This window comes from Pleurodeles waltl, chromosome 3_2, assembly GCF_031143425.1.
Source record: "Pleurodeles waltl isolate 20211129_DDA chromosome 3_2, aPleWal1.hap1.20221129, whole genome shotgun sequence".
Lineage (NCBI taxonomy): Eukaryota > Metazoa > Chordata > Amphibia > Caudata > Salamandridae > Pleurodeles > Pleurodeles waltl.
In genome coordinates this window covers 113,140,545-113,152,969 of record NC_090441.1, presented here as the reverse complement: position 1 = coordinate 113,152,969, position 12,425 = coordinate 113,140,545, and the positions used below count along the sequence as shown (strand labels likewise).

Genomic DNA, 12,425 nt, shown 5'->3' with positions numbered 1-12,425 from the left:
AAAGGCTGCTTTAGGGCGCAGCTCCTGTTCCCCTTGGTCTACATACTCCAGAGTCACAACAAAGTACACTGTAACGTGTGTGAAAAGAACAATTCTGTAAAGTCCAAAAGCATATCTGTACAGCTTATGGGTCATCTAGGAATGTCAAATTACTCTAACTCGGCTCAGGATCAGATCCCAGGCCTTTTGTGATCCTCATGGGCTGGGGTAATTACTTTTCCCTCCAGCTGCAGGAACAAATACCTCAACCATCAAAGGGAGCTATTAAGAGTGCTTAAGTCAACTATGAAAGAGGTAAGGAGTGGGTGAATTGCTCTGCATCAATCAACCAGCTGTCATCCTATGCCAGGAAGAGATTCTGCCTCAGGCCACTAAACAGAGGGGTGAGACCAGATCTCTGGAGCCAAACCAGGAGGAGGCCTCCTTTGAAGATTTGCAGTGGAAGGCTATGGCTGTGATGTCAGCGCGGATGGAACTGAGACCCCCAGAGCACATGTGGCAAGTAAATCCTGGGAGAAGCCATTTTGAGCTATCCCAGATGACTGTGCAGGGAGGTTTGGACAGGGGGCGGAGAGATGATGTGGGGCCTTAACTATAATTACACAGTGGTAACTATCACAGTTGTATATATATATATATATATATATATATTATTGTTTGGGTTTTAACATTTTCACTCATTGAAGATTTCTATCTTCATCTCTTTTTTAGAGCTCCATGTCCTTTATCAGTGAAAGCCTAGAAGCCATATCTGACAAAGTCCTCTTAATGTACACAACTTTTCTCAGTAACAACTTTGTAGACTTTCTGAAGCAGGTAGGGTCTCTTCTAAAGCTCCTAGTTCCTAAGGGATAGTTCTTAAGGACCATGACTCACTCCAGCAGGGGACATGAGCAAGGTCCAGTACAGGTCAGCTGGTCACTCCCAAAAAAGCAGCCTCTTGCAGCTTGTGTCTATGTACCCACTGAGGAGGTCAGCCATCTGATCCTTGGAGTCCTTATCTCAGTCCTAGGTCCTGGTTACAAGTAAAAGCAGGTAAAGCTGTCCAGGTCCCCGTACCAACAGATCCAGTCTTCTTCTGTTTGTCTGCAGATCCACATATACCCTGATGAGCTGTGGGTGAAGTGCCACATTTGTAGGATTCATTAGCAAGTGGGTGAAGTGACTCCAGGACCCTCCATAACCAATGAGAAAAATGTTACTTGGACAGCTCTCCCACTTTTGTAACACATCCTGTTTTACTTACTACAAACTATCTCACAGTGCAATATTCAGATAAAAAATAGAATTTGGCAGCGCCCTTTTGCACTTTCAGTTGGCTGGCATCCAACCAGGAGTATGGTTAATGAAATAAGAGCCCCTTTTCCTCAAATACACCAAACTGATTCTAGGACCAGCTCTTTTTCTCAAAGAAATTGTGTCTTGCTGGCTATTTTTGTCCAGGATACAAAGGCTCCTCTTACACTGGTCACCCTTTACTTTAAACTGTGAATGAGCAAGTCTTTCATGTTAATGAATTTCCTAAACACTCCTTGTCTGCCCTTGCTGAGCTCAGATTATTTACATACTTCAGATAAAGGTCCACCTTCCAAGTGGTTTAAACGATTGCTTCTGCTCTGGGAGCAGTTTTCAAAACTCATTGAGGAAAACTGTTGACATGGGTCAGCTGTTGGCAGGATAATGCTAATTAGCCCACTGCAGGGTCAAGCAGACAAAGGGGGTCATTCTAACATTGGCGGGCGGCGGAGGCCGCCCTCCAATGTTCCCCCGTCAAAATACCGCTCCGCGGTCACAAGACCGCTGAGGGTATTTTGAGATTTGCCCTGGGCTGGCGGGCGGCCGCCAAAAGGCCGCCCGCCAGCCCAGGGCAAATCTACCTTCCCACGAGGACGCCGGCTCCGAATGGAGCCGGCGTAGTGGGAAGGTGCGACGGGTGCAGTTGCACCCGTCGCGTATTTCAGTGTCTGCTTTGCAGACACTGAAATACTTTGTGGGGCCCTCTTATGGGGGCCCCTGCAGTGCCCATGCCATTGGCATGGGCACTGCAGGGGCCCCCAGGGGCCCCGCGGCACCCCCTACCGCCATCCTGTTCCTGGCGGGAGACCCACCAGGAACAGGATGGCGGTAGGGGGTGTCAGAATCCCCATGGCGGCGGAGGGCGCTCCGCCGCCATGGAGGATTCACAAGGGCAGTGGTAAACCGGCGGGAGACCGCCGGTTTACCCTTTCTGGCCGCGGCTGAACCGCCGCGGTCAGAATGCCCTTGGGAGCACTGCCAGCCTGTTGGCGGTGCTCCTGTGGTCGGTGACCCTGGCGGTCACCGGCCGCCAGGGTCAGAATGACCCCCAAAGTCTAACTTTTTAGAAGTTACTTTTCCTAAATAGTTATAAAAAATCTGGAATCATCTTTGAATTAGAAATCTAATAAACATTTAAATAAGTGGTTGAATTATATCTGTACCATATCCCAAACCAGGTGTAGCATAGTTAACATTTATTCTGAATGTTATTTTTTCTCCTGAGAACAACTACCACCCTTTACCGTGAAAATAGCTTTTATGGGAGAAGCACTGTAGATACCTGCCAACTCTAAATTCTTGCATGTACCACCTTTACAAATTAGTCACACTACTTTGTGGGCTATAGGCATACTTAGGGATGCTCTATGTAATATTTAAAAGTAGGTTCTTTCCTGTTAAAAAGTGCTATTTTGACGGATTAACTTGCAGGTTTAAAGGCTGCAGCAGTCATACTACACAGGTAGGCACGAAGCATGTCATCTTTGTCAGCCCACTGGTTGGCATAAGGTGTTGCAGTCCACAGGTAACATTTAGCTTTTTATGCCAATGGTGTCTTTTCTTGCACCACATATTGGAAATCCAAATATGCCAATTATCAGTTGGCCATATCTGCCTTGTTTTAGGGGTCATAGTCCACAGACCAAGACCTGGACAGTAAAAGCAGATAGCAGAGTTAAAACACTAACAGCATCAGTCCACAAAAAAGAGGGGTCATAGCCACAAAAGGTTTGTACAACACATACAAGCCAAATGTAAATAAACAGCAGCATTTGCTCAGAGCATTAAATTATGCACATTCACAGCTGTCTCTGTAAAACATGTAAGGGTAATGTGCTATGCAATCTCATTTGTAAGATAATTTACCACATTTGTAGTAATATCTGACCCATTAAGGGATGTCATGACTGTTGCATTTAGTGTATGAGATGTGGGGGGTGATTCTGATTGAGGCGGGCGGCGGTAGCCGCCCGCCTCGCGGGAACCGCCATATGGCCGCTCTGTGGTCGAAAGACCGCGGAGGCCATTCAGGCTTTCCCGCTGGGCTGGCGGGCGACCGCCAGAAGGCCACCCGCCAGCCCAGCGGGAAACCCCTCTCCACGAGGAAGCCGGCTCCGAATGGAGCCGGCGGAGTGGGTATGTGCGACGGGTGCAGTTTGCACCCGTCGCGTATTTCAGTGTCTGCATTGCAGACACTGAAATACACAGTGGGGCCCTCTTACGGGGGCCCCTGCGGCACCCCCTACCGCCATCCTGTTCCTGGCGGGCGAACCGCCAGGAACAGGATGGCGGTAGGGGGTGTCAGAATCCCCCATGGCGGCGCAGCAAGCTGCGCCGCCATGGGGGATTCCAAGGGCAGCGGAAAACCGGCGGGAGACCGCCGGTTTTCCTTGTCTGACCGCGGCCAAACCGCCGCGGTCAGAATGCCCTGCGGGGCACCGCCGGTCTGTCGGCGGTGCTTCCGCCGACCCTGGCCCCGGCGGTCTGAGACCGCCGGGGTCAGAATGACCCCCATAGTGCCTGATTTAGAGTTGGCGAACAGGATTACCTCTGTCTGGGCAATGGGGTGCACCTACACACTGACTTTAGAGATATCCACCGTCACTGTGGACATTTCTCGCATTGGCAGCAAATTCCATCATGGCAGTTTCTGTCAATGCATTTAAAGTTTGACAGACTGCTTCCTCAACATGACGGAGCCAAACATGTCAATAGTTCCCTAACAACCCCCCAAAAAAAAATCCTACGGGGGATTTTTTATTTAAAACAAAAAGCAATGACACTCTTGCCATGGGAGATTTCTCGTATGGCATTGGAGGGGAGTCATTAAAAAGTTTTCACTGCCCCTTATTGCCAGTTTTTACTACAGGTTTACCATTTGACTACCCACTCTAAAGAGGGCAGGTATTCAGATGACCAAACCTCTGACGGTCCATACTTCATCAGAGATATGACAGCAGCAGGGATGGGGTAGTCACCTCCACCAACATATTTCAGTTTTGCATGACTCTAAATTAGGCAGATGAAATCTCAGATTAGTGGAGATGGCACTCTGCTGGATCCTACTGAGTACACTCTCCACCACACTCTAAATCAGGCCTAAATCAAACTGGTATACAAGTTATGTATTGTGGTGGTTTCAGTGTTGTTTGGTTCTAACTTGTAACTATAACTGTGGTTCAACTTTACTTTATAAGTAATATATGAACTTTTAATGACAATTTTTTTGGAAAGATTTCATGAAGATTCGTCAAACAGCACTAAAGTTATTAGCACAAGAAATAATGACCGAACTATAACTAGGCAGTGGCGACCACCACTAAGAGACATCAAAGATTTCACCTGTATCTTACTACCAGCACCGGGACTCCTCTGCTGAGAGTCGTGCTCTGCTAAGTGGTGCCAAATCCAGTCCTGGGCCCTTAAAGGTGAGTGTAGTGCTGCAACTTAAGAACTGAGGCAATGACACCAGAGCGTCAATTGGAACTGATGCATCCCACTGCAGAAATGCCACTTTGCCACTGCCTGCGCCGAAGACACCGCTCACCAACTGTGTGACACAATGACACCGACTAACAACACAGCACTGGTTTGGCTGACGGAGCACCGATGTATCAGAACCAGTGTTCATTACTTCTGGACAAAAATGCCCTCCGCAGACACCACCAACTCATCCGTGCCGCCAAAAGAACTACCTTCTAAGACCGAATCAACAACAATGCACACAGACACAAGGAGCTCTTCAACGTCGTGAAGGAACTCTCCAACCCCAGCTCCAACGCCAACAACATCCCGCCATCCCAAGACCTCCGCGACTCCCTAGCCTCCTCCTTCCACTGCAAGATTGCAGACATCCACGACAGCTTCAGCACCCAGACCGCCCCGGCAACCACCAACACCACAGATTCACCTCCGACCAACCTCCTGCTCTCCTGGACCCCTATCAACGACAACTACACCATCAAAATCAAGAACACCATTCACTCCGGCTCTCCATCTGACCCCTGCCCTCACCACATCCTCAACAAAGCAAGCTTTGTCATCGCACCCCAACTACGGAAGATCATCAACAGCTCCTTCGAATCGCCACCTTCCCAGAGAGCTGGAAGCACGGTGAGATCAACGCCCTCCTAAAAAAAAACAAGGCGGAACCAAAGGCCCTTAAGAACTTCCGGCCTATCTCCCTGCTCCCCTTCCCTGCAAAAGTAATCGAGAAGGCAGTCAACAGACAACCAACCCACTTCTTAGAGGAGAATCGAACCCTGGAACCTTCCCAACCCGGATTCCGCAGCAACCACTGCACCGAAACTGCCCTCATCACCTCCACCGATGACATCAGAACCACACTGGACAGCGGCGAAACCGCGGCCCTCATCCTCCTGGACCTCTCGGCCACGTTCAACACTGTCTGCCACCACATCCTACGCTTACGCCTCAGCAATGCTGGAATCCGTGACAGAGCCCTGGTCTGGGTCACCTCCTGTCTCACTGGCAGAACCCAGAGAGTCCACCTCCCCCCGTTCCGCTCGCTGGCCACCGAAATCATCTGCGGCATACCCCAGGGTTCGTCCCACAGCCAGACCCTCTTTAGAGTCTACATGGCCCGCTCACTAACATCGCCCAATTCCACAACCTCAACATCATCTCATATGCCGACGACATCCAGCTGATCCTCTCTCTCACCAAGGACTCTGCCAAGACCTACCTCCACGAAGGAATGAAGGCCATCGCCGAATGGATGAAGAGCAGCTGCCTCAAACTCAATTCCGACAAGACGGAAGTCCTCATCTTCAGCTCCACCACCTCCATATGGGATGACTCCTGGTGGCCTGTCAATCTCGGAACCGCTGTGACTCCCACCGACCACGCACACAACCTAGGATTCATCCTGGACCCCTCACTATCCATGACCCAGCAAGTCAACGCCATCTCCTCCTTCTGCTTCAACACCCTCTGCATTCTCCGAAAGACCTACAAATGGATACCTACCGACACCAGAAGTACAGTCACCCAAGCCCTCGTAAGCAGCAAGCTGGACTACGGCAATGCCCTCTATGCAGGAACCACGAGCAAACTCTAGGAGAGGCTGCAACGCATCCAGAACGCCTCTGCACACCTCATCCTGGACATCCCCCACCACTGCCACATCACAGACCACCCGAAAAACCTGCACTGGCTCCCAGTCAACAAGAGAATCACCTTCAAACTCCTCACCCACGCTCACAAAGCACTTCACAACACCGGACCAGAATACCTCAACAGATGACTCTCCTTCTACACCCCGACCGGGCATCTCCGCTCCACCGACCTCGCCCTTGCAACCGTCCCACACGTCCGCAGAACTACAACCGCCGGTAAATCATTCTCGCACCTCGCCACCAAAACGTGGAACACTCTTCCCACCCACCTGCGCCAGACCACAGACCTCCTTACCTTCAGGAAACTTCTCAAGACCCGGCTGTTCGAGCAGTAGCAGCACATCCTCCCCCCACCCTCTCCACCCTCCTCAGCACCTTGAGACCCTGACGGGTGAGTAGTGCGCTTTACAAATCCCTGATTGATTGATTGATTGACGCATCAATGTTGTTGTCCCAAACAGGAAACAATGCATCGCCTGCAAGCACAACGTATCTCCTCCTCTGTACCAATGCAACATCACGAGCATTGACGTGACAAAGGTACTGTCAGTTGATCTGCTTGACTCCTGTACCCGGCCTTTTCTCTATCACAGTCAGAATGCACTTTTTAATGTGCCTCAGTTCAGCAGGACCAGATAATTACGGTTGGCGCTATTGTCGCCTAAGCACTGCACTGCATTTGTATTTAATCTACAAAATTCATAACCTGGCTTGTGTATGTTGGATCTTTGTCATTTTGGTCTTGTTTGACTCAGATAAATATTAAGCCACGTCACTTTGTTATGGTGCTACTGTCTGTCTACTGGGATGCATCTGTGAACAAGCTAAGGTTAGGTTCTCCACAGATAGGGTCCACAGATGAGGAGAAGGGTTCCCATTAGGCCAGTTCAGTGGGCCCCAGGAGTATGGACAGAGGGATCCAACTGGGTTCAGGGGGGTGTAGAACTGACAGGTGTCCCTGCAGTAATGGCCCACTGTCCATGTTCTAGCACTGTAAGCAGGAAGGCCCATCAAGGTATTGATTAGTCTCCCCTGGCTTCAGGCTGGAGGGAGGTTGTGTTGGAAATGTCTCTTTCCGCAGGGACATCCCCAGATGTTTTGTCTTCCTCCTCTTTTTCTGACCCATTTTTGTTGGCTTTAGTGCACTTTACTACTACTATCCAGAGCTAAAGTACATGTGCTCTGTGTCTAAAACATGGTAACATTGGCTTCTCCATGATTGGCATATTTAATTTACTAGTAAGTCCCTAGTAAAGTGCACTATGTGTGCCCAGAGCCTGTATGTCAAATGCTACTAGTAGGCTTCAGGACTGATTGTGCCACCCCCCAAGGTAGCCTTTCAAGCATGCCTCAGGCCTGCCATTGTAGAGCCTGTGTGTGCAGTTTAAACTGCCATTTCAAACTGGCAAGTGTACCCTCTTGCTAGGCACAGACTTTTCTTTGTATTGCATGTAAAACACCCTTAAGGTAGGCCTTGGTTAGCCCAAAGGGAAGGGTGCAGTGAATTTAAAAAGTTGGACCTGTACTTTTACATTTAACATGTCCAGGTAGTGAAAAACTCATAAATTCATTTTTCACTATTGCAAGGCTATCTCTCCCATAGGATAGCATTGGGATTACCTTAAAACATCTTTTCAGTGAAATTTCCAAATGGAAAAATATAGATATATGGAGTGTGGTGTCCCTGAATGCACAATTCAAAATCACAATTTATGTTGCAGTCGAATTTTAAATTGTTAGTCTGAAAATGCCACTTGCATTACATCTGCATACTGGTAGGTCCTTCTGGGCTGGAAGGGTGGAGGGGCTCTCACTAACACTTCAAGGATAGTGACTTGACCCCAGACAAGGGACTGATACCCCCTTCCCCCCACAGGCCTCCAGCCAATTAGGACTGGGTTGAAAGGGAACTGGGGCACTTCAGAACCACTCTTTTGAAGTCTCCCCCACTCCAAGGGCACATATGAGAAAAAGTACTGTGCCTCTGACACAATATACTCGGAACAGTTCTGGACTGAGGACATTCTACCAGGAAGAAGGATCGCAGTGCTGTCATGAGGGACTACCAATTTGCTGTTTGCTCTCCTGTGTTGGCCTGCTGCTTGCTACTTCTTGCCTGGGAGTGATCTAACCCTCTACATCCTGCAATTTAAATTTTCTCCAAGGACGTGACTAAGCTTGCCTCCTGTTTCTGAAGTCTCAGGGACATCAAAGACTTCACCTACTTCTTGCTACCAGAACCTTGACTCCTCCGCTGAGTGTTCTGCTCTTCCAAGGGGTCCCAAATCCAGTCCTGGTCCCTTGGAGGTGAGTGTGGTGCTACAACACAAGAACTAACACAACAACACCAGCATGTCACTTGGAACCAACCCATCCTGCTGCAGAAACACCGCTTTGCCACTGCCTGCGCTGAAGCCGCAGACACTGCTTGTAAACTGCGTGATGCAACAACCTCAACTTACAAAACAACTCTGGTCTGGCCAGCGTAGGACTGATGCTTAGTAATCTATGCTCATCACTTCTAGATATCCACACATCAATGACATTGCCCGATCAAGAAACATTGCATCCCCTGAAAGCTTGATGCATCATCGTCACTGAGCATCAGCCCAACAAAGTTACTGTCGTTGGGTCTGCATGGCTCCTGTTCCCGGACCGTGCTCCATCGTGGTGGGACTGCACTTTTGAATTTTCCCCAGTCCAGCGTGACCAGATAGTTCTGGTTGGAGCTACTGTCTGCTAAGCACTGCATTTTGATTTAATCTTTCAAAATTCACAACTTGGCTTGTGTTTGTTGTATCTTTGTAGTTTTGGTCTTGTTTGACTCAGATATATATTCACTATTGTTCTAAACTAATGTGGAGTCCTTTTGTGGTGTCTTCACTGTGTTACTGCATTGTGCACAGATATACCAAAGTGTGAGCGCAGGTAAACGGTTAGTGTGCATCTTACTTGCCCTTACTAGGATTGCAGTCCCTACTTCGACAGAGTGAAAACCTCTGCCAACTAGAGACCTGATTTCCAGCATCCTTAATTTGGTGTATTTATAAAGGAAATGCTTTAGGTTTTACAGCTTAGTTTCCAAAAAGATGGCTTCAGGTGCGCAACATGTTTGTACAGACACCCTCATTTACACTTTCCTTTTTTGTGGAAAACACATTGAGAATATTAGGAAAAACTTGTTTTCTCTGCAATTGTTCCTCACATTATCCTCTTTCCATCTATTTAAGAAAGAAGCAAAGTCTCACATAAAGTTCATGGAGCGCATTTTTAGTACACCTAGGGCCAGATGTAGCAAAGGGTTTTTCCCATTCTGTGTGAATGGGAAAATGTGTTCGTACATATGGCCCGTAGTGTTTTTAATAGCTCTTTGCCAAAAAATACTTCCAGTACAAACCCTGACCTATGAGGCTTTCCGGATGCACCCTTAACAGCAGGGGTTTCCCAACAAAGGACTTTTTTGTATTTTTACAGGGCACAAACTTGACACAAAGCTATTGCAGCGCTTTGCACAGCACAAATTACATTACATATGCAACGGGTCTCGCGTTTGCTCATGTTAGAGCTGATAGCGTTGTAAACTCCTAACCCGACTTTTCACCTATCGGGCAAAAGTGCATTTATATACATAACCCGAAAAAGTGCAATTAACTATGTAAAGCGATCGACTTCTGACAAGCGAGATTGCGCTCGTAAATTAGAGAAAATTAGAGCCCACGAGCCCGATGGAAAACAGCGAGCCTCGCATGTTTTCTGTACTTGGTCGCTGCGCTCGAGGAGGGCTAGCCACCGGAAAAGGCATGACGTATGCGTGCCTTCGACTAATGAAAGCAATCAGATTTTATTAGTCAAGCCCATGAACCAATAAAAAACACTGACGTGACGTTGACAGGGCTCCGAGCCCTTTTCTGAACACTAAAGAGTCTCGCTGCGATACGCATGCGCGAGCGCATGCAACGCAGGCTCGACCCTAAAAATGACAAAATAATGAAGTAATAATATTCCAAAACAGCCCACATTTTGCTGCATAATTTGGTTTTTATTGCTGCATAATCTACTTGACCCTGCCATATAATTTGCTCCTCTTCTGCTGCAAAATTCCAGTGACCCTGTTTAAATTGCATACATACATGCAAACTTTTAACAGAGTGAGTTGTAGTGATTATGTGCCATTTCAACATGTCAATGCGTCAAGGAGAAATCTGAACGAAACCCACATATTTTAGTTTAGATGTGGTCTTCTTTAAATATGATGGAAAAAATTGTGCGCTCAAGCAGAATCATTAACTGTGCATGAGCGCATGACAGGCAAAAAAAAGACCATGTGTGGTCAAGTAAAAATGAGGGTGAGAATGTTAGCACTCTGCTTGTTCATTAGAACTCTGTGGGAAGCTGCTGTAGATCACTGGGGAGTTCACTGAAAGACTACTGCCAGTGTTGAAAGAACATGTTTCAGTCAGCATTTCAGAATGATTTACTGACATTAATGAGGAAGATATTTGAGGACTCATAGAAAATGTGTCCTAATTTTAAGTTTCTAAAGCACTAACCATAATTTTTATGAAAAAATGATCCCCATCATTTTGTTAATTTCTAAAGATAATGCTTCAATTTTACATCCTTGATTCCAAATGTGTACCACACTTCTGCAATAAAAAAGAATGCTGGCACTCTAGTTGCTCATTCGAACACTGTTGAAAGCTGCTGTAGAACACTGGGGAATCAACTGACTCGCTACTGCTGTACATGTTTTGCTCAGAATATCAGACAATGCTCACATGGCTGAGGAAAATAGTGTAACTTTACAGAAAATGTGCTCTCAAATTAGCTTCCAGAACACCTTCCATAACCTCTAAGAGAGAAAACTGTTTTCTCTCAAACATGATTTGCCAAATTCCAGCGTACAGTCAGGATTTTTCACAATCACCTTAGAACTTCTTATTTTTTTTAAAATGAGTTTATCACAAACAGCAATTCATTTATAGTGTGACAGTAATCTGCTATCACCCTATACATGCGCTTCATTGTGTGATCTCTGAGTCCCTTACTTTTTGACATTCATTTTCATGTCATGACACAGGACCATGGGCCAGATGTACAAAGCATTTTTACAAGGTACCAAAGTCAAAATGTAAATTGGTAACTTGTTACTGAATTGCAGTTTGCTTTTGTGATTCGGTATTAGGAAGGGGTGAGTTTAGGGACTCCCTTCCTAATACCAAACAGCGCTGCTATGTATGAATGTTTTGCAATTGTAATGCAGTTGCAAAATATTCATATTTTACAGACTCCCTAGAGGAGGGGGTATCCCATTCGTAAACAAGAAGGGGTCTCTAAGGTACCCCTTCCCTTTTCTGATTGTGGGTGAAAACATTTTTTAAGAGCAGACAGTGGTCCCACAGACCATTGCCCACTCTTAAAAAATGAAAAGAAAACTTTTCATTTTTGTTTTTGTAATGCATCCCGTTTCCCTTGTTATTGTAGCCATTCACAATTGGTCACAAATTATAACCTGCCTCATGAATATTGATGAGGCAGGTCCATTTACAACCCACTGTGACTCGCTAATAGTGTCATACACAGTAGTGTACTTCGCAGTTTGCCATTTTAGTGATTCGCAAACACACGATTTTGTACATCTGGCCCCATGTCCCTAAGTCCTGTAATGGCTGCAACAGCATATTGTTGATGTTGTGTCCATCCAATACTGATTAACCAGGCCCCTTTCAATTGGCCATGCATGTCTGAACACAGTGAGATATACCTAAAGTCTTAGCCCCTTCATGATCATCCTAGGCACCTCTTTCAATACAAATTTCTTGAACAAACGCGAAACGGATTTAAATCAGATCACAAAAAGCACATTTTCTGAGTAAAGTTCTACAGTTTTGCCTAATTTGATGTTTTACTGTTTAGCTGGTTTTTCCATAGCTGCAACAGAATTTCCTAAGATAATTACCATGAGAAATCAATATTTTAGGTGACCTCCCC

General features: G+C 46.8%; 1 protein-coding gene across 1 annotated transcript in view; it reads right to left on the bottom strand.

The window, feature by feature from the left end:
• Positions 1-12,425, bottom strand: part of GALNT17 (polypeptide N-acetylgalactosaminyltransferase 17) — a 1,750,844-nt gene that overhangs the window by 193,204 nt on the left and 1,545,215 nt on the right. The window lies entirely within an intron of this gene.